The 21,218-nt window shown below is 40.7% G+C and overlaps 1 protein-coding gene and 1 long non-coding RNA gene across 2 annotated transcripts in view; one reads left to right on the top strand and one right to left on the bottom strand.

Annotated features, from left to right (window-relative positions):
• The window catches only part of LPIN2 (lipin 2), an 85,552-nt gene extending 70,418 nt beyond the window's left edge, over positions 1–15,134 (bottom strand). The window contains exon 1 of the mRNA XM_043558405.1: positions 14,930–15,134. The gene's annotated coding sequence lies outside the window, so the exon portion shown is untranslated. The remainder of the gene's footprint in view (positions 1–14,929) is intronic.
• A 101-nt stretch (positions 15,135–15,235) lies between these two features.
• Positions 15,236–16,111, top strand: LOC122470595. The gene is made up of 2 exons (XR_006293948.1): positions 15,236–15,499; positions 15,846–16,111. It is a non-coding gene; the product is annotated as an uncharacterized LOC122470595 (long non-coding RNA).
• The last annotated feature ends 5,107 nt before the right edge of the window (positions 16,112–21,218 follow it).

The following is a 21,218-nucleotide window of genomic DNA, read 5'->3' as shown; positions in this document are numbered from 1 at the left end:
GGAATTTCCTTTTACAATATTAAGAAAATTCTAATGCTATATCTATATTGATTACCAGATTTTATTCAACTGGCTAAATTTAAACTAAAATGAAAATAACCAGAACTCTTAGATTATTGTCTTTCAGAAATTCAATCTGCCTACTTCAACCTAAAGTTCCCCTAAGATGCATTAAGAGAAAAAATTGTAGTGGGGTACCTGGGTGGCTCAGCTGGTTAAGTGCCTAACTCTTGATGTCAGCTCAAGTCATGATCTCACGGTTCAGGAAATAGAGTCCGCCGTGGGGCTCTGCCCTGACAGCACAGAGCCTGCTTGGGATTCTGTCTGTCCTCTTCTGCCCTTCCCCCCATTTCCTCTGTCTTTCTCTCAATACATAAATAAACATCAAAAAAAAGTAAAAACTGCATGATCACTATCATTACTATATGGTCACAATTCTTAAACAGCACAGAAGTAGATTACTGTTCATCTCTCTGACATGCATGATCCACCAGATGTTGCTCTAAATGACTTGTAGCTATTGTGAAAACCCTAACCTACCTTAAGGGGTAAAAACCTTCCACCACTGAGCATAAAATGATATATTTTGAGACTCTGAAAGTAATTTGAAAAGAAAATGGAGTTCCAAAATGTTGTAAGAATGATAGCATCATTGAAATGCATATATTGCACTGAAGTGGGCAGTGTACATTTATTTGATTGCATTAAGTTTTTAGTCATATTCCTTCACAGGAACATCTTTTATAGGAGTATCAACAGTTTCCTTATTCATTTGTAATGGAGCTCATAGCTGAAGAACTTATATTAGATCTTATGGGTAAACTTTACACTTCACAATGTGTTGCATCTTTTATTTAAATAGTATTTTTCATTGTGAATAATGTCCATCAATTGTCATCATCCATCACCCCCATCTCAATAAGCACTGTGAGGATGCAGGAAAGAAATGACTTTGCTCACATCCCAGGACAGTCTTGTATCCAATATCATACATGTAACCCAGAACAACAGAACCACTTCTTGTTTCTCCCCTCCTCACCACACATAGAAAGCATCATGTGGTTTTACAGAGACCTTACCACAGGCACCAGGTTCTCTAAATCACCTAAGAATTTCAAAGCTGATTGTTAGCTTTTGCATGAGAGGTACCAGATTCAACATTTTGTGAGTATGCACACTTCATTTTTGGAGCTTGTATTTTTTTTTTAAAGAATTTTTAAAAGTTTATTTATTAATTTTGAGAGAGAGAGGGAGGGCAAGGGAGGGCGAGGGAAGAGAAGGGGCAGAGAGACAGGGAGACAGAGAATCCCATGCAGGTTCCACGCTGTGGGCGAAAAGCCCGATGTGGGGCTCGAACTCCTGAACCATGAGATCGTGAACTGAGCTGAAGCTGGACACTTAATTAACCAACCAAGCCACCCAGGTACCCCAAGAGCTTGTATTTTTCTAAACCTACCTGAAATTCAAAGGAACATGACTGAGGTCAAAGCTGTAGCAATCACCTCTGGGACAGCATCCGAATGCCAGGCCATTTCCTTATAACCCTTCAGGATACCATGATGAAATCAAGACAGTACCACAATTCCAGTTAAAAGGTGACTTTTGCTACATAAACCATTTGACCAGTCTCACACACTGCATCAATCAACTTTCAGTGACTCCTGTAGGTGGAGAGAAAGGTCTTCCCTGTACTGGTAGCATAAGAATAAAAAACAAGAAAAAAAAAGTACCAATCTGCCGGCTTACTTAAATGATGTCATAAAAGTGACCAGGAGAATTCCTCAGCTCCTGTAACACATATTCAGTTTTTAATAACACCTGCAATCTCTCTTACATTTAACTCTCAGAAGGTAGCACCTCCCTCCCTGTTTCCTAGATCAGGAAGCACAAATTCACTACTTCTCCACTCTTCTCTTTGGAACTGCCTGGGTCTGTCTCAATTAAACAGAATGTGGTGACCATGAGGCCAGGAAGCAGGGATATGAACTCCTGTGCAGCCATGCAAAGATCCCACTCCCAACTCCAGGCATCCCATATTGGCCATATTTCCCAGAGGCTTCTGGGAAAACTGGGAGAGGCTGTGGAGATGGATGAGAGCCTTCCACCAAAATCCAATTAAAATATAACTCAAATTTCAGGCCCTGTTTTATTGTGCATAATTACTACTGGAACCCTAGTAGGATTTTCAGAAATGTTAGGGGGGAGCTCCCTTTCCCGGCCTGGGAGGACATTTGGGTGGATAAAGGGAGAATCTGTGGAGACAGTAGCCATCGCCAACTGCACCACTATGAGAGCCACTCATCACTCCAGTTTGAGCTGTGTCCTAGTTTTACAGTTTTGCAAAACAAATGCCAGGTAAGGCTGAGCCACTTGTGTTATCACAAGCTGACTTGTACACTGAGCTACTTCAACAAGACAGAAGGACTTCCAAGAGCAAAAGCAATTCAGTGAAGCAACATTTGGAATGTTGGAAAATAAAACTTGTTTCGTTCACTGACCTGTTTAAAAGCAGTGCCTACTTTATAACATGTTAGGCACTATTCTATTCTGAGATCAAGCAGTGAACCTGGTTGATGCACCTGCTCTTATAGCATTTAGATTCTAATGGAGAAAGAAGAGACAAGAAATAAAAAATAAAATTCTAGACTGGGATAACTATTACACAGGAAATTAAAGAGAGTGATGCTGCCAGAAAGTAAGGGAGGAAGGGTAGGCTACTTTTAGGTAAAGGGAATGAGAAGCCAAAACCAAGAAAATGTAGGATAGAATTTTTAAAAACAAACAAACAAACAAACAAACAAACAAACAAACTCAACCCAGGAAGGCTCACATCTGAAAAAACAAGTATAATTGACACGAAAGAGCATTAGAACCTGGCTGATCATACTCCCATAACTATGCCATGATAATATACTTAGGATTTACTTTCTCACAAGCCACTGCTGCTGTTCCTTCTTTAGTCATGTTGCCAACCTTCAAATTACTTTAGAAACAGAGCAAGAGTAGGAAAAAAATGAGGTGACTCAGATACTAAGTTATCAAACATTCAGGAAACCAGCAGAAATTTAACAGTCACATAAATCTGAACAAAAACTGCAAACCGTAACCTAAAAATTACTTCCTGAGAGTTGCTTTCTAATCTTCAGTGTAGATGTGACTAAAACAGTCTTTAAAAATATTACAATAACTAGACATTCTGTTAAACACAAAGGAAGACATACACTTTATTTTCATTCTCTCTTAAAAACCCAACTGTTCAGAGTTGAACTGTGCCGCCCCAAAAATGCTAAGTTGAAATTCCAACCCTCAATATCTCAGAATGTGATATTTGGAAACAGGATCTTTATGGAGGTAATCAGGTTAAAATGAAGTCATTAGGGTGGGCCCTAAACCATCATGACTGGCTTCCACAGAAAAAGGGGAAATTTGGACCGAGAGAGTGAGAGAGAGAGAGAGAGAGAGAAAGATAGACAGACACACACATACAGAATTCCATGTGACCATTAAGGTATCTACAAGCCAAGAAATGCCAAAAATTGTCAGCTAACCACCAGAAATTAGGACAGAGGAATGAACAGATTCGCCCTACAGGCTTCAGAAGGAACTAACCCACCCTCTGGAACAGTGAGACAATAAATTTTTCTGTTGTTTAAACCATCCAGTTTCTGGTACTTTCTTGCAATACACTCACTAACATAACAGTAAAGAAATATAAAAGGGGTAACTCACAAGTATAAAGAATGGCTAGAGGCAATGACAGCAAATGAAAAGAGGTCAAGTTTTTAAAAGATGAAAAATGGATGGAGGAAAAAAAATGGAGGATCAGAAAGTAAGTGCTTAAAAAAAGAGCCCACATTGGTGGAGGTATGTAAACAAAACAAAAAAACACATTAGAACTACATAAAATTATTACAACTACAAGATAATTTCCCAGGAGGGTGCCTGGGTGACTCAGTGAGTTGAGTGTCCAACTCTTGATTTCAGCTCAGGTCATTATCCCAGGGTCATGGGATTGAGCCATGCATCAGGCTCGGTGCTGAGCACAGAGCCTACTTAAGATCCCCTCTCTCCTTTTGCCCTTCTGCTCCTTATCCCCCAGTCACACATTCTCTCTCTCTCTCTCTCTCAAAAAAAAAAAAAAAAAAAAGATAATTTCCCAGAGTCAAAAACATGATTTTCCAAAATGAAAGTTCCCACCAAGTGCCCAGCACAAAAGATGAAGAGGTACCTGAACTGTAGTGGCCTCTATCAAAGGCAGCCACAATGGAAAGATGCCAATAAACAATGTTAAAGGCTCTGTAGTCTTCAAGGACAAAGGATTCAGCAATCACCCTGTGGGCATGGCTACACAAAGCAGGATGCACACCATGCTCTCAATCAGAGGCACAGCACCCAATGCCAGCTACCTCCTGAACTCTTCATGAGGACATACAGCTGCAGGTGATCCTGTCTGTGGCGTGAAGCCTCACCAGATCTGAGAAGCACTCATACGTTCTGAGTGTTTTTAGGCCCTTCTGACCTACAGACACTGATGAAATACCTGCCTGCCAACCAGGCATGAACGTACAAAGCAAGGCCAGGACTGTGGGTTCACCGTGAAGCCAGGTGAGGAGGGCTCTTCCCAGTTGTTCCAGTCACTCCTTCACCATTAATGGTCCAGGGACCACAGCTGCAAATCACAAATGAAGGCACCTCATCAAAAGAGGAAAGTAAGAGCGACTTCAAAAAGAAGTAAAGTTTCGAAAGAAAGAAAAGAAAAAGAAAGAAAAGAAAGGAAAGAAAGAAAAACAAAGAAAAGAAAGAAAACCGGAAGAGAAAAGGAAAGGATACATAGAGTGGGAAGGAAAGAGAAACAGAAATTAAAAAGCTTGGGATTTCTCAACAGTAACAAGTCAAAATTCTAAAGGAAAACTATTTCCATTCTAGCATTCCATAGCCAGCTTACCTTACCAATTAAGGATGAGGCTAGAATAAATTTCCAGTCAAGTAAGGTCTCAGAGTTGACCTCCTGTGAACACTTTCTCAAAAAGCTACAGGAGGATGTGCCCACCAAAAATGAGGAGGCAGGCTGAGAGAGGAATCTCTAGGAAAGACTACCCAACAGAGGTGAGAAACTAATGGGATGCAGGTGAGGTGTTCACTGCCCAGAGCCCTGTAATTCGATCTGAAAGTGGGGGCCTGAATTTGTGACTGGTACTAAGAAACATGAGCCAACAAACCAATTAACTCCAGAAAAAACAGAAATTTGAACTGGTGAAGAAATTAAATCACTGTATATGCCTAGTTTTGAGCAACACTTGGTCATGAAAACATAAATACTGAATATAGAGAAAATAAAAAATTATGATATGATTACCTTGGAAGGATAGAAGGAAAAGTGTGTAAGGAGGGTTGTATGAGAGATGAATCCTCATCTAGCAAAGTAAGAAACCCACAGAGAATGTCTAGATTTGGAAAAACAAGCTGCAGTAGTTTAGGCATAGACCCATAGAAGAAAATCCCACAGGAAACAGGTAAGAGTTCGAAGAAGTTGTTTCTAGGAAGCAGTAGTCAGGAGTGAGGAAGAGACTGGTGCTTTTCACTATATATCTCAAAGTGCTATCTGAATTTTTAAACTACACTTAAAAAAATACACTTAGGGGTGCCTGGGTGGCTCAGTCGGTTGAGCGTCCGACTTTGGCTCAGGTCACGATCTCGCCGTCCGTGAGTTCGAGCCCCGCGTCGGGCTCTGTGCTGACTGCTTGGAGCCTGGAGCCTGTTCCAGATTCTGTCTCCCTCTCTCTGACCCTCCCCCGTTCATGCTCTGTCTCTCTGTGTCTCAAAAATAAATAAACATTAAAAAAAATTAAAAAAAAATACACTTAAAAATGTAAAAGACGAATAGCACTATTATATGATGGAACTGCATGCTAAAGAATCCTATCTACAGGAATGAAAACTATTAGAGAAAAGAAAAAAACAAACACCAAGCAAATAGCTCTGTGGGGTTTGGTTTTGCTTTGCTTTTACAGGAAAACCTCTTTTCTGGCTCTCAGCATCAGCACTGAGCTTTAGGTATGTCTCATTAACAAGACAAAACAAATGAACCAGAAAATTTAAATATAGTAAGGTTCTTATTAAGTTGCCCAGTTCATTCACTTAGGAAAGGGGAATGTCCTAACACAAAAGCCCTTTTCATTCTTTTTTTTTTTTTTTTTTTTAATTTTTTTTCAACGTTTTTATTTTTTATTTTTGGGACAGAGAGAGACAGAGCATGAACGGGGGAGGGGCAGAGAGAGGGAGACACAGAATCGGAAACAGGCTCCAGGCTCTGAGCCATCAGCCCAGAGCCTGACGCGGGGCTCGAACTCATGGACCTCAAGATCGTGACCTGGCTGAAGTCGGATGCTCAACCGACTGCGCCACCCAGGCGCCCCAGCCCTTTTCATTCTATAGCAAAGATAATAGCAAAAGATTTAGCTAACAGTTGAAAAGGATGATCCTTAGAAGATTAAAAAAAAAAAAAATCCACCATTAACAATACAGGTTTATTAGTATTTTTCAACTAGTGAGAAATGTCATGTAATTATATAAAGAAATTTTAATAACAATCACGTACTAAAATTTATAGAAAAATGTTACAGACTTTTGAACTAGACAGCAAGAGCTTTGGGGGTTTTTTTAGTTATGCATTTACCTGCAGTGTATAAAGGACAGCTCTGCTTTCTAGATACAAAAGACAATGTTCCACCTATGGGCCTAGGCAACAAAATTCACAGAATAAGAGATGAAATGATGGCAAAAATCACAAGGCTTAAATTTACAAACATATGTAGTGCATAAGATTTGGATACAAAACAGCTAACATAAAAATGCATTTTCTATTTTGACACTATAGAGATAAAAGTTCTGGGTCAAGGAAATTTTAAGCAAGCACAAACATCTTTAAACATCATATCCTCATGCTAAAAATATAAGCAGAGAAGTTCACTCCAAATATTTCCTTTGACTCATTTTTCAATGTTTTATTTATTTTTGAGAGAGCACAAGTGGGGGAGGGGCAAGGACAGGGGGACACAGGATCCAAAAAGAAGTGAGCTCAGCACTGAATGAAGTCAGGAACCGCAAGATAACCTTAACAGGAGCCGAAGTCCGGACACTCAAGTGATTGAGCTAGCTGCCCAGGTGTCCTCCTCTAACTCACTTAAAAAAAAGAATTTTTTTTTTACATTTATTTATTTTTGATAGAGACAGAGCACAAGTGGAGGAGGGGCAGACAGAGAAGGAGACACAGAATCTGAAGCAGTTTCCAGGCTCTGAGCTGTCAGCACAGAGCCCGACGTGGGGCTCAAACTCACAAACCTCGAGATCATGACCTGAGCAGAGGCCGGATGCCCAACCAACTGAGCCACTCAGGTTCCCCTCCTCTGACTCACTTTTAATCACTCATGTAGTACTCCTTTCTCAATCCTTACCTGTTTTATAAAATTCTGCTTCAAACAAGTCTATAAGCTACTTCAAGGCAAGAGGAATGTGCTATTTGCCTTTTGCCCTTTGCCCCTGTGCCCCTCAACACTGGCATGTCTTGTCGGGTTAGAAATCCTAGCCTGCCACTCTTCCTCTAGACCTCTAGGTGGCTTCTGGCTCTGGTTTAATACACAGTCTCAGCTAGTCCTCAGAACCAGGCCATCAGTAGGTATTGTTATCTCCATATTACAGATAAGACAACTGATAAGCTATATGCCAAATGTGTAATCATGATTTAGGAATTCCTAACGGTCCATGAATATATTTCTGTTTCATAAGTTATTCTGTATTGAAGAATTGATAAATACCAACTTATCCATTTATTCAATTACAGTAGGTAAAACACCATTAAAATTCCATCACAAAGAATCCTGTCTGCAGATCTAGTTACCAAGCGAATCAAGTGATATAATGAAGAAAGTGCCAATTTCAAAAACCAATCTGTTCAAAAATGCAAACTCAGATACTCAACAATATTAGGGGTTTCACCTGGCCACCCACAATGTGATGAAACAAGGTTCCTACATAGATTAAGAGGCCAGAAGCTCTGTCCAATTCTGAAATGTTTAACTCAGGGCCCCTACTCACAATCAAGTTCCACATAACCCAGGGGTTATGGAGTATAATTCTCATATCAGGAACAGTCAAAATTACCAAGGAAAATCCTTCAAGAAGACATCATGTTGGATACTGACATACCATGTCTCAAAAAGTCCAACTGAGTCCATTTCTTCTTCCCAACACTAAAAAGAATTGCCTTCCTCTCAAGCAGAGTCTGTGAGCAAAACTTAGCTACAATTTAGGGGTCAGGTTTTAAACACCTGATCCCAACTCAGCCCAGTGATGTGCTCATATTACAGAAGGCAGGCAGATGATCATCAGCTTCATATTGTTTAGCTCATTCCTGAGCAGGCACCAAGTAGGTGTGGTGGAGTCAAATCACCTCCACTGTTTTCTTGGCTGGTCTTTCTCTTGCATATATAAATGATTCAGAGAAACCCAAGGTTTCTATGCAGCAGGTGCTATCCCTCTACAAGCAGTTTATAGATGCAGACATTAAGAATAAGTTCTCCAGGGCACCTGGGTGCCTCAGTTGGTTAAGCATCCGACTCTTGATTTCGGCTCAAGTCATGATCTCACAGTTCATGAGTTCGAGCCCCACATAGGGCTCCGCACTGATGATGTGAAGCCCGCTTGGGATTCTCTCTCACTCCCTCTCTCTCTCAAAAATAAATAAATAAACTTAAAAAAAAAAAAGTCAGTTCTCCAGTTATACCTAACAAAGTGAAAACAACACCCCCAAATTAGTTTTGGCATGTCAAGCAGATTCCTAAGAATTCTTACAGTCCCTTGGGCAGTGTGGTGGCATGGGAGCAGGGACAATGGAATGGGGGTGGGTGGGTAGGTCAATGCCAATACACAGGTGCATGCCTTTGACAAATCTCTTTCCGCTTCACTGTCTTCACCTAGAAAATGCAGCTACATCTCTACCTTGCAGGGTTGTTGTGCCTCTTAGGAGATAATTTATGTAAAACACAATGCCTCAGCCAAAGAAAGTACTTAATCATGTAACTGTAATAATAATAATAATCTTCTACAGACATTAAACACCTCCTAGAAACAGTGTTCCTAAAAAATAGGCATCAGCACCATTTTACAGACTGAATCTCAGTGGATAGAGTATGCTAAAGACACCAAAATTCCAAATGTTTACTTTTCAAATACCACTACTTTAGGCAGGATATTTTGAATTGGTTGAACCAGTTAGAAAACCCTACAACAAGATCAATCCTTACTTATAAAGCATCTCTAATACACATTTTAAATTATAAAATAGAGAGCTTTCTATTCACAAAATATTTAGATACTTCTCTAAATAAGTCCTGTTCCTTTGCAGTTCATATATAAACAGATGTTATGAATATAGTTATAATGTCAGATGGATAAGTATTACTGATCCAAAAAACACTGAGATTAAAATAATTTAAAAAATATATAAAATGTGGGCAGATAATTTTGCAATATTTTACAAAGAAAAAAATAATTACACTTAGTATCGTAAAGGAAACAAAAAGTATATTCCCCATGGTTCTTCAGTAAGCCCAAACATTGCTTGACTTAAACTGGTTCGAAAAAAGGCACATCACTTTACAAAGACCACAAATTTACAGGCAACTGTTGGAGAAAGTAACATACCACAATTCAGAGAGTTCCAATTCAGAGTTCATAATTCACATCAACTATCTTATGGTTTTGCTGAGATTCCTTTATATTTAATAGATTATGCCCAATACCTTATAAGAGCTATTCACATTCTGGATACCTCTCTTTTAGAATCAGTAAACACCAAGTCTCTAGTACAGCTGGACACATCTATCTTGCCAGGAGCAACACATGTCACATCATAATGCACTGAATAGATTAGAACCATCATGGAATTGTACAATTCCATTGTTTATTCAGAAACATAAAAAAAGCTTTTAGGTAGATTTCAATTCCAGATTAACCAGTCAATTTTTCGTTTGTAATTAAGATTCTTCCTATAAAAATAAAACATCTTACTATAGATATAAAAACAGATTTAAAAAAAAAAAAAAAGATGTTTACAACCAATTATCCCTTCCATTATACCAGAAATAGGTAAATGCAGAAATTTAGTCAGTCACTAAAGTTACTTGGTACCATGTGCCTTTTTGTTTGTTTGGTGTTTTTTTTTTTTTTTTTGAGCAAAATCACTGATAATTACTTAGTTATGACCATCAAAACCAAATAATTTTTAAACCTAGATACTGGTACCCTTTGTCTTTGAAATGCTATGTATTTAATCATGTTTCTTAAAACTTTTAGAATCCACATCCCTTTACACCCCTGTAATGTTACTTAAAATTTCAACTAAATTCACGAGTGACCAAAAAAGTTAAAATATCAAAACAATGGTAGATAGCATGCCAAACCCTCAAAAAGTTTCCACTGAACTGCAAATACAAGGTCTGTACAGCCACTCCAGCTCACTCTATTTGAGCTTTCTTCTGCACATCAACCTATGAAGGTCTGTCCCTTCCTCTTTCCCCTTTTAGTTACTTTTAAAATCAACAGATCCTATCCTCAGGACCATCCTAAAAAGTTGCTCGTGTTTCAACGTCCTTTCCTCCTCTCCTCAAATTCTACTTTCTCTACTAGACTCTGAACAAAAAGGCTAACTTCTTACCACTTCCATTCAACAATCCATCTCTTCCCTACTCCTCCCCTTAGTTCGACATTTACAGAAAAAAGGCAAACTAGCGCTACCAGCAGGTCACATGAAGTGTCTAAAAATTAAAGACAACAGTTATTTACTCTAATACTGGTTAACAGCTAGAGCAACGCCTCCCACAGCCTAAGTTAATCAAGAAAAGTGAGTACTGAAGAAAATGATAAATGTTTGGGGCCAGTGGAGATGGGAGGGAGAAAACGGAAATAAGAGAACAGAGATGGGAAACTTCTATTTGCTAAAACAGGTGAGAATGGATCACTGTAGATTCTTGAACAGTTAAGATAAAAAAAGATGCCAGGAGTTGAAAACAACTTAGAATTTATAAATCACCTTAAATTTTATTTATACTTTGCCTCATTGAAAAAAATGATTAGAGGCTGTTCAGACAAATATATGTATTATTCAACAGTAAAATTAAGAGAGTTGGTACAAAAGTAAATATGAAATGAAATAAAGTCAAGAAACTCAGTTACTATTCACAAAATTAACTACAGAAGACTTTCCCTACTGTTCAAATATGCCAAAAAGTCAGATAAAGGCAATCCCCTAGCTACCCAAACATCACAAAGTGGACTTTTCTAGGAGCCAGTGTTTCTCTTCCAAAGAAGTAGAAAAGCCTAATTTGGATGGTTCATGTTGAAAATCTGTAACACCACAGATAAATATAAACATCACATAATAAAGTTCTAAATTCAAAGATTACTACACGGATTCTAAATGGACTTTTAAAAGATCTCTATGAGCCCTCCATTTTTCCAACACATTTATGTAGTCTCTCAAACTATATATTTGACCTAAATAAAAGTTAAAAGATCCTCTAACACACAAGTCACCTGACTTTCAGCTAGACCCTCTTTGTACATAGGTAAAATGAAGGTAGCACAAGGAGCCAATGCTGTAACTTTTGTTACACTTTACAAGTTCAAGGATTTCTGGCTCCTTCCTCATTTTTTTAGTAATAATTTTAACACCAATCTAAACTGACAAATACAGGATGACAGAAATTTGGCATTCAAGGGCTTTAGAAGAAAAAGATTCTAAACTGTAGTCAGTGAATCAAATTTTTAAAATGTGTATCTTATCATTATTCTAATCCTAAAAGTCACATTTTGGGCTTATCTTGCATTGCAGCACAGCTTATCTCCTAACATTTTTTTTTCTTCTTCCTTCTTTATAGACTGAAAACTTACAGCAGAATCATCCAGTCTCAGCATTTTACAGCAGAGGTGGACCATGTGGGCCAAGCTTCCTGTGGCTGGTCAGGAGAGCAAGGCGGCCAGAGGTGAGGCCAGCAGAGCTGGAATGGCACCCCCAACACATAGGTTGCCACGGACTCTCAGAGATACCTAGCTGCTTCATCTGGACCTCCCTGGGTGAGCACACATTTGTCTTAAAGACTAAAGGAGAGTACACATGTAAAGCATTTAGCATTAGTAATAGTGATACTGTGTTACTAAAAGAATCAAACCGACAGCAGACAGCAAGGGAAGTGGATACCAAAAAGTGCAGTTCATTGTTAGCAAAGTCACCGAGGAATCTTCTTTGAATGCCTTCTGATACAGCCATAAAGTTTACTACTCCAGCCTATAATAATTATCTTCCAAGTTTTAATAAGACAATTTATATAGGATTCTGCCAACTAGAGGTTCTGCCTACCAACTTGTGAGTTATTTCATTATGAAGAAGGCAAATGACAGTTCAGAAGACTCTGGGGCTCAGCCAGAAATACAGTATCTCATAAATGAAGGGAATAAAACAGATAAAAAGGGGCTTTCAAAATAAAGGTCCCAACCACTGTCTAGCCATTGACTGGCAAGTTAATATGCACACACATACACACACAAACCGTGACAGCTATTAGGGTCAGAGCAAAAAGGGTTGGATTTAAATTAAAGGCAGGTGGACTTAAATTAGACTTCAAGAAAAACCTCCTGACTTACATTACTAAGCACCTAAGAAAGGTAGCTGTATCTACCTCCCAACAAGACAAAGCTTCCAGCTAAGTGTTAGTTACCGTGCTGCCTTATATGAAGAAATTACTATAAAAAAAAAAAAAAAAAAAAGGCATACCCAGAGGGAATAGCTGTTGACACAGAAAACCAAGCTATATTTAAACTAAATATTAATATTTAAACTAAACATTGCAAAATGTTCCCTGTAATACTCATGAGCTTACTTTAACCTTTTACCACCTCTAATGCATGGCACCACCAGGATCATTCAACCAAAGCTCACAATTCAGGAAAGTTGAGTGTACAGGAAGTGCCACCAGCTCTCAGGTCACTGGTAAGGACACACAGACTGACTTGCTGCTTTCTATCTTTGTTCAACACCCCTCCATGGAGATTCTTCTAAAAGCTGGCTCAGCATTTGGTACCAGGCACCTACCAGAGTCTGGCCTTCAAGGACTTTCAGTCTAGTGCAGGCGACAGTCCAGTCAGTAAACCAAAAATTACAATACAGGGCGATGAGTACCTTTATTGCTACATTCTTGGAGCAATGAAGGACACAATGCCCAGCTGACTCTCTTAATTGTTTCTTCACAGTAGCTTTACTATAGTGTTGAATGGTTTTCAAATGCTCCCGTTTCCAGTTCCTCTTAAACATAAAGCTTCTCTGTTGGCTCTCAACTATGCCATCACGTTTTAAGACAGAATCTATCGTTTCATTTCTAGCATTCTAGTATGGCCGTCTCTATCAACATTTGGACATGGAGATACTTCACTCTGATGTATCACAATCAACTGCACATTGAACTGGAAGGAAGAAGCCACACTCCCTGGCCAGTGCTCTTTCACAGGTGGCCTTAGGACTGCTTTTTATACACTGGCTGGGTATGGCCTGAGGTTGACTGCCCTTCATGAAAAGTGAGGATGCTGCACTAGGGGACCACCTGAATCCTTCCCCTGCACCTTGTGGGCCCTGTCTCTCCCCATCTCAGCATTATCTGCCATACTTTACGTGCTTAAGCCACTAGGATCAATATCAGACCATCAACATATCAACCATACGGGCCACTAAATGTGTATTTAAATTTTTTTAATGTATTTTTTAATACATTTTAATACAATTTTTTAAAATTTGTATTTAAATGTATTTAAAATTTGACTTTGTATTGTCAAAGCATTATGAACCAGCCAGACCAAGTTTTAATAAACAGTAACACTTACAGAACATTTCTATTGGGCAGAGCTTCAACAGGGCCTGGCCTGACACCGAGATAAGTGACTCTTTTTCACTTTAAAACAAACAAACAAACAAACAGGTTTGGAAAAATAATCCCCCGATGTACCTTTAAAATTAGTATAGCGGTCTGTTAAGTAATACTTCAGAGCATTTCCAAATATTCAGAGTTCCAGCACTTTCTGCAAGGAAGGGTTATCTTTCTGCCCGTTCAGTATGCCTTCAAAATGTCATCCCAAATTTTCAACGAGAACAGTCTTAATTTGTTCGCAAGAGTGGAGAAAATGGTGATCCGCCGGGTTAAAAGTTGAGAGAGAAGCCCTTACTATAAAACTGTATCTTAACACGTTCCCTACAAATTGAGGTTTACCGAGGGAAGGGGGGGTGTTGCGAAGGGAAAAACTACTCACACTTAGGACCGGGTCTACAACCTGGAGGTGGAGACACAGGGCAAACGAACCGCTGCAGAGAAATAACAGCAACTTCCCAGCCCTGGATTGAATGCGATCACGTGCCTCGGGCGCCCCCTCCCCCAGGGCCGGGGGCGGGATGGAGACGCGGCCTCCAGCCGCGCTTTCCTCGGCGTGCGCGGCTCGGCCAAGCGTCACTTCGGCCTTCGCTCCAGCCTTTACGCCAGAAGCCCGCGAGTTGGGGGTTCTGAAGTGACTATCACTTCGGGCAGCGGCGGGGGCACCCGCATGTTTCAGTCTTCACGCCCCCCTCCTCACGTTCACCCCGCACCCGCCGGTCCCAGCCAACCCCGCAAACCCGTCCTGCCACGGCGCCGGCGGGGCCCGCGTCTACGTGACGGCGGCGGCGAGGCGGGGGCAGGGGTCCCGGTCTCCGTCAGAGCGGCACCGCACCGAGTTGGCGACCCCAGCCGCCCCGAGCGCAGAGACGCGACACCCGCCGCAGAGCCCGAGCCACGGCGGGGGGGGAGGGGGGGCGGCGCAGCGGCGCGAGGACCCCGGCTCGGCGCCCGCTTACCTGCGGTGGCTCAGCTCCCAACCCGCAACGGCGCCCGCGGGCGGCCGACGGGAGGCGGTGGCTGGACGGCGACGGTGAGGACCGGCCTCGCAAGGCGGGCTCGTCGGAGGCTGAGGGGGCGGGGCCGTGCGAGGACGCGCGCGAGGCCCAGGCGCCCGCCGCCGCCGCTGCCTCGGGAGCCGCCTGGGCCGCAGCCGAGCCGGGCGGCCCTCATGAATGGGACGCGGCGGCGGCGGCGGCGGCGGCGGCGGCGGTAGCCGAGGGGCGGGCGAGCGGGCGGGCGGCGCGCAGGCCCCTCCCCGGCCACGTGACGCCGCGCTCGGCCGCCGCCTCCCGGCCGCGCGACACCCTAGCGGCCTCCCTCCCTGGCCAGCGCCGCCGAATGCGCCTTGGCGGCTGCTTGTCTCCTACGCTGCCCGGCCAGGGGCACTGGCCTCTTTCTTGCGAAGGGCAACGCTAGGGATACTTTTCTAAAAAAAGTTTCTGCTAGTCTCCATGGCAACCGTGTGGCGCGTCACGTGGAACTTAGAGCCCAACTGCCAAAAAAGAAGTATTAAAGTGCAAAGAAAGGTATACAGTTGAATGTTTTTTAATCCACTTTTGATCAACAGTAGCTACTTCGCCTGTTTGGTTATTCTCCCCACCCTTCTCTTCCCCAATCCCATTACATATTTTAAAATACACTTTTTTTAAGAAAGGGATTGCCGAAACCATATTTCCGCACACGGTTTTTATCTTTTTGCAGCCTATTATTGAAAGTTATGAATGGAAGTATATGTGTTACTTACAAACGTCAGTTTCTCAGTACGCATTCTGATAATGATAATTTATATAACTTTGAGGATCTTGGAAAATAGGCACTAATGTAAAGCTCCTGCGTGGTGAGCCCAGCGGCTGCACAATTTTTTTCCCACAGATGGAGTGTGGCTGCGTTGGGCTGGGACCCAGGAAACCGGCTTCCAGTCTCAGGAACCCCCTGTGGTTCTGCAGGAGGAACAAGGGCAACCACTTCCTCATCTAAGTTCCTTCGGCCTCTTTCTCATCAGCCAAGCTTTGCCCCATCCTTAACCAAGGCCCTACGAAGACTAGATAGTTTCACTGGCCTAAACACACTAGGAATTTTCCTCTTTTCTGTGCCCTTCACCTGGCTTCCAAGTGAATAAAAATTTAGAAAGACAAGAACTGGAATTTCTGCTCCATTATTTCAAAGCATTTTACTCCACTATGAAAAAGTGGAATTGAAGACAGGAAAAGAGCCGGATCCTCACTTTGTACATCAGTAAGATGGAAATATTAATGCCTTTCTCACAGGATTGGTTTGCCTACAGAGTGCCTAATTTAGCTTAATGTCTGGAACCTGGAACATGCGGTTACTGTTTGCTCTCTTTCCTTTCTTCCATTTTTCCTGCTTTAGACTTTTCCTGTTTCTCTCAGGCTATTTTCACTACCTTCTGCCTAGGAAGGGAAATATTCTACCCAGCTTCCTTCCTTTCATCATTCAGGAAGACCTAGATATCTCCTCCCTTCCTCCAAACAACCTTAGGTTTGATACCTCACTCCAAATGACTCGCATTTCTAATATTTCCTCATTCTCTGGTGCCTACCTAATTTACAACACCACTTAAGCAAAGTGGGGACTCACTAAATATTCGTTGCATGATGTCCCTTCATTTCCTTCCCCTGATGCCTAAGAAGTCTGTTGGGAACCACCAAATCCCACCTACTCCACTGGAATGTCAGAGGAAGGAATATCTTCCTTCACCTGTCCTCTGACCCCACCACCTTCCAGCTCCATGGGGGATCCTCATTCTGCTAGTTGTCCCCCCTTGCTCAACTCTGGATTCATCCCTTAGCTTCAGAAGACTCAGGCTTCTCGCACCACTTAAGATAAAGGAAGAGGTGGGGGAAGAGGAGGCGAGGGAAGGAGGAAAAGAAGCAGGAGAAGACTTTCTTGTTCCTTTGTTCCTTCTTAGGCAATCAATTTATATCACAGCTTCACTCCCCAGCCAAGCTACCTGGAAAGAGGAGTCTCTGCTTTTTCACTTCTTCAGTCTTCCTTCTGCTTTGGTCCTCTTCCTCCCCTGAAACTAAAGTCAGCAATGACCTTCTGGTTGCCAAATACAGTAGATCTCTTTCAGTCTTCTCTCTCACAATCCGTAGGGTAAGACACAGTTGACCACGATTTCCTTCTTGAAACTCCCTCCTCCTCCAATCAGCCAGAAACTCCTCTAAGAGCCTCAGGCCTGTGCTTGGTGACTTTAGACATCTCCTCCACCAGCGTGGCCCACAGTGATATCCAATTCATGCCCATCGTGTTTGCTTCTTTAAACCTGCTCCTCCTGAATCTCCTATCTTGGCTAATACGCCATCACTCATCTAGTTGTCCTGGCCAGAAAAAAACTAGGAGGAAGTCTCATTTCCCTCTACCTCATTCCATGTACATCAAGTCTGTTCATTTCTACTCTAAGGCTCTCTGCAGAACTGCCATGTTGGCCACTTGCAAGGTCTTCTGCAGTTGCACAGCCATGTGTTCTCACCCCTCTAGCAATCAGGCCCTTGCCACGTCTCTTATCCATCATAGTCATATTTGAGCTGGTCTTCTGCCCTCCAGTAGCCTCCACTCTGAATTGCAGATCTGACTGTAGCACAAGTTATTGGCCATCCGTGCCTAGAGGAAAAAGTCCAAGTTCCCTAGCATGGTATCCAGGGTGTTCTTTTTCTCTCCAATTTTCTCTCCTGCACCTCCCATCTCATATGCTTTTGCCATTCCTTTTGAAACAGGATAATTTTTGAAATATTAACTTCTATTTTTCTCCATGCATTTTCTTCTTTGTCCTTCCCACCCCTCCCATCCCATTTTAACAATATAGCCAGGCATTGTGCTTGTCTCAATGAACTTCTGGAAAGCAGAAGTGGCCTGCAAGATGTTTCCTTTATGTCTCTAATTCCCAACACTCTAAACTCGCTGAGGGACTGATCTAAGTCAGGAGGGACAGGGCCAGTGAAAAGGGTTCTCTTTAAGGCAACTCAGAAGTGGAGAAGATTTTCCCTAGAATAAAAATCAAGTCTTCCCAGCTTAGAGTGGGAAGGGAGGTGGTTTTTATGCCCTCCCCTTGGCAGCTCCCATGGAAGGTGATTAAACCTTAGAAAAATAACTTTGTTATTCCCAGTTTATGCATCTCTTCTGTGAGGACTGTCAATCTCAATAAAGTGAAGTGAGTCAATCTCGAATAACCAGAACTTGAGGTTATCTAGGAATAGCAGAAGAATTACAATTTGGGAAACTTGTGCTACAGCTACAAGCAAGTCCATTGAGGAGTGAGTCCATTTTATGGGTAAGGAGTGCAAAGAAGAGGAAGTCCAGCCAGGGTCCAAGCAGTAAGTTCATTGGCTTGAGGATGGAGAAGGACTCTTGGCAGATGTTCACTGGTCAGAAAATGAGTCTCAGTCTTCTGTAAACCAGGCATTTATAGGAAATCAGCCTCTGAGTTCTTAAGTTCTGTTCTGAGGGTGCATGAGTGAGATTCTCCATTTCATATCCTCCAGTTCCATTTTAGGTTGAAATCCTTTCACAGGACAAAGACTACGTAGCATTTTCTGGGCCATCACTGTATGCTCAGTTCTTTTAAAAATTCTAACTACAAGCCTATGAGTTATCTCTATCATTAACACCAATTTATTGATGCAAAGGAACTGAGGCACAGAGACTTTGAGTGACTTGCCTCAAGTCTCACAGAGAGTAAGCAGTGACCCTAGATTTCATCCACAGGCATGCTTTCTCCCAAACCTGTATTTTTAACCACCCATTTTCACCACAGATTGGTTGCCCCCACTATCCTACCCCAATGTCTCTTTTTCTCATGTTACTAGTTCACCTTGGATACAGATCACAATTATAGATCTTATTCCTCACATAGTAGGTGCCCAATAAATGTTTGATGAAAAATAAAACTAAGCATTTCCATTTTTAGTAATATGGTCAGCTAAATGTCTGGACTTTTTCAATTAAAATAACAGCAACAAAAATAGTGGGTAAAATATTTTAAAATATATTCTTGAAGGCATCTATAAACTGGCAAGAAGTTAAAAACTAGCACTAGGACAGAGTAAAGGCCAGAAACCAGTGGGGTAAGCAGAGTTCAAGGTCAACTTTTGCCTGGAAGGTATTTGCTGAAGCTAGTGAATTTGACTATTGGTGTTTGCAGCCTTGGGGGCCTCAGGGGCAGAAGTGAAAGACCGAGTGTCTGCTTTGAACATGCAGTTTAAGTGAAGGTCCCAGTAAAGGTGGGATCCCAAATGCAAAATCATAGAATTAGAAAAAAAAAAAAATCAATTAATTTTGAGCCCACCCAAAAACCTCACTAAAGTTGATCACTGATTGAGCCATAAGGCAAGTTTCAACATATTTTGAAATTTTAATATCACAAAAAGCATATGTTCTTACTGCAATGCAATTAAATCAAGAATCAATTTTTTGTGGGAGCGCCTGGGTGGCTCAGTCTGTTAAGCATCCGACTCTTGATTTTGGGTCAGGTCATGATCTCAGGGTCATGAGATCAAGTCCCACATGGGGCTCCATGCTCATCATGGAGACTGCTTGGGTTCTCTCTTTCCCTCTCCCTTTGCCCCTCCCCCCACTCCACGCACATGCATTCTCTCTCTCTCAAAAAAAAAAGATTAAAAAAAAGCATCTATTTTTTTTAACGATAACTAGAAATACCCATTTATTTGGAAACTCATGGATCAAAAAGCAAATCATTATGGAAATCTGACAATAAATAAATGCTATGTATTAAATATTTGATACTATATGTAAAAAGTTGGGAGATAAAACTAAAGAAGTAGTTAAATTTATAGACCTAAAAGCTTATGTTAGAAGAGAAAATAGTTTGAAATATGAAGAATAAAAGAGTTAGAAAAACAATAGTAAAATAAAGTGAAATAGAAGAGAAGAAAGAAAATGATGAAAAATAAGAATATAATAAAATTAAACACAAACATACAATGGAAAGGACTAACTAAGCTAAAAACTGGATTTGTGAAAGACTAATACATTTTACAAACCTCTAGTAAAAATGATCAAGGAAAAAAGAGAAGGTACAACAATGTGAGAAATAAAGAAAAAGTTATAATCACACATGATACAGAAATTAAAGATTTAAAAAACCCTGTGAATCTTTTTAGGTGAATTAAATATGAAAATTTAGGTGAAGTGGAAAATTCCAAGAAATATAAGTTAATAAAACTGAAAGAGAAAATAAGATTAGACTCATAACCATTTAGGAACTTGAATCTACTGTTAAATATTTTCTGCAGAGAAAAATCTAGGCTGAAACAATTTTACCTGTGACTTCTACCAAACATTCCAGGAATAAATGATCCTAATCTCACACAATCTATTCTAGGATGTAGAAAAAGAGAGATTAGGGACACCTGGCTGGTTCAGTCAGTAGAGCATGCAACTCTTGATCTCGGGGTTGTGAGTTCAAGCCCCATGTTGGGTGTAGAGATTACTTAAACATGAAATATTAAAAAAAAAAGAAAAAAGAAAAAGAAAGATTATTCCTTAACTCATTTTATGAGGCTAGCATAACCTTATGCCAAAATCTGACTTGGAGAATGTGAGAAACAGATATTTCAGGCCAATCTCACTCATAAATACAGACATAAAACTCCTAAACAAAATGTCAGCAATTTATGGTCAGCAATATAATACATTATAACCAAATTGAATCACCCAGGAATTTAAGGTTAGTTTCAGATGAGAAAATCAATTAATGTAATTCACCATATTAAAGGTTAAAGGAGAAAAATCATACGATGATCTCAGTAAATGCAGGAAAAGCCTTTGATAAAATCCAATATCCACCCAGAAGAATTTCATAATAAACTAGGAATATTTTCTTTGATAAAAGATATTTACACAATTTACAGTAAATATCATAAATAACAATTCCTTTTTAAATTGGGGAACAAGAAAATAAAATGGGGAACAAGAAAAGTATGCTGGCACTTCCACTTCTACTCAATATTATACTAGGAGAACTAAAGAAAGGAGTAAGGCAAGAAAAAGAAATAAAATATATATAGACTGGAAAGGAAGAAATCACAATGACATGACAGTGTGTGTAAGGAATTCAAAAAAATATGTACATAGTCTATTGAGATGAACATGAGAGTTGAGAAATATTGTGGGTACAAAAGCCAATATACAAAAGTCATTTAGCATCTATATATTCCAGCAATACACAGAAATGATTTTTTAAGAAGATGACAATGTTTAATTACT

The sequence above is a fragment of the Prionailurus bengalensis genome, chromosome D3 (assembly GCF_016509475.1).
Source record: "Prionailurus bengalensis isolate Pbe53 chromosome D3, Fcat_Pben_1.1_paternal_pri, whole genome shotgun sequence".
NCBI lineage: Eukaryota > Metazoa > Chordata > Mammalia > Carnivora > Felidae > Prionailurus > Prionailurus bengalensis.
This window is presented reverse-complemented; position numbering and strand designations above follow the sequence as displayed.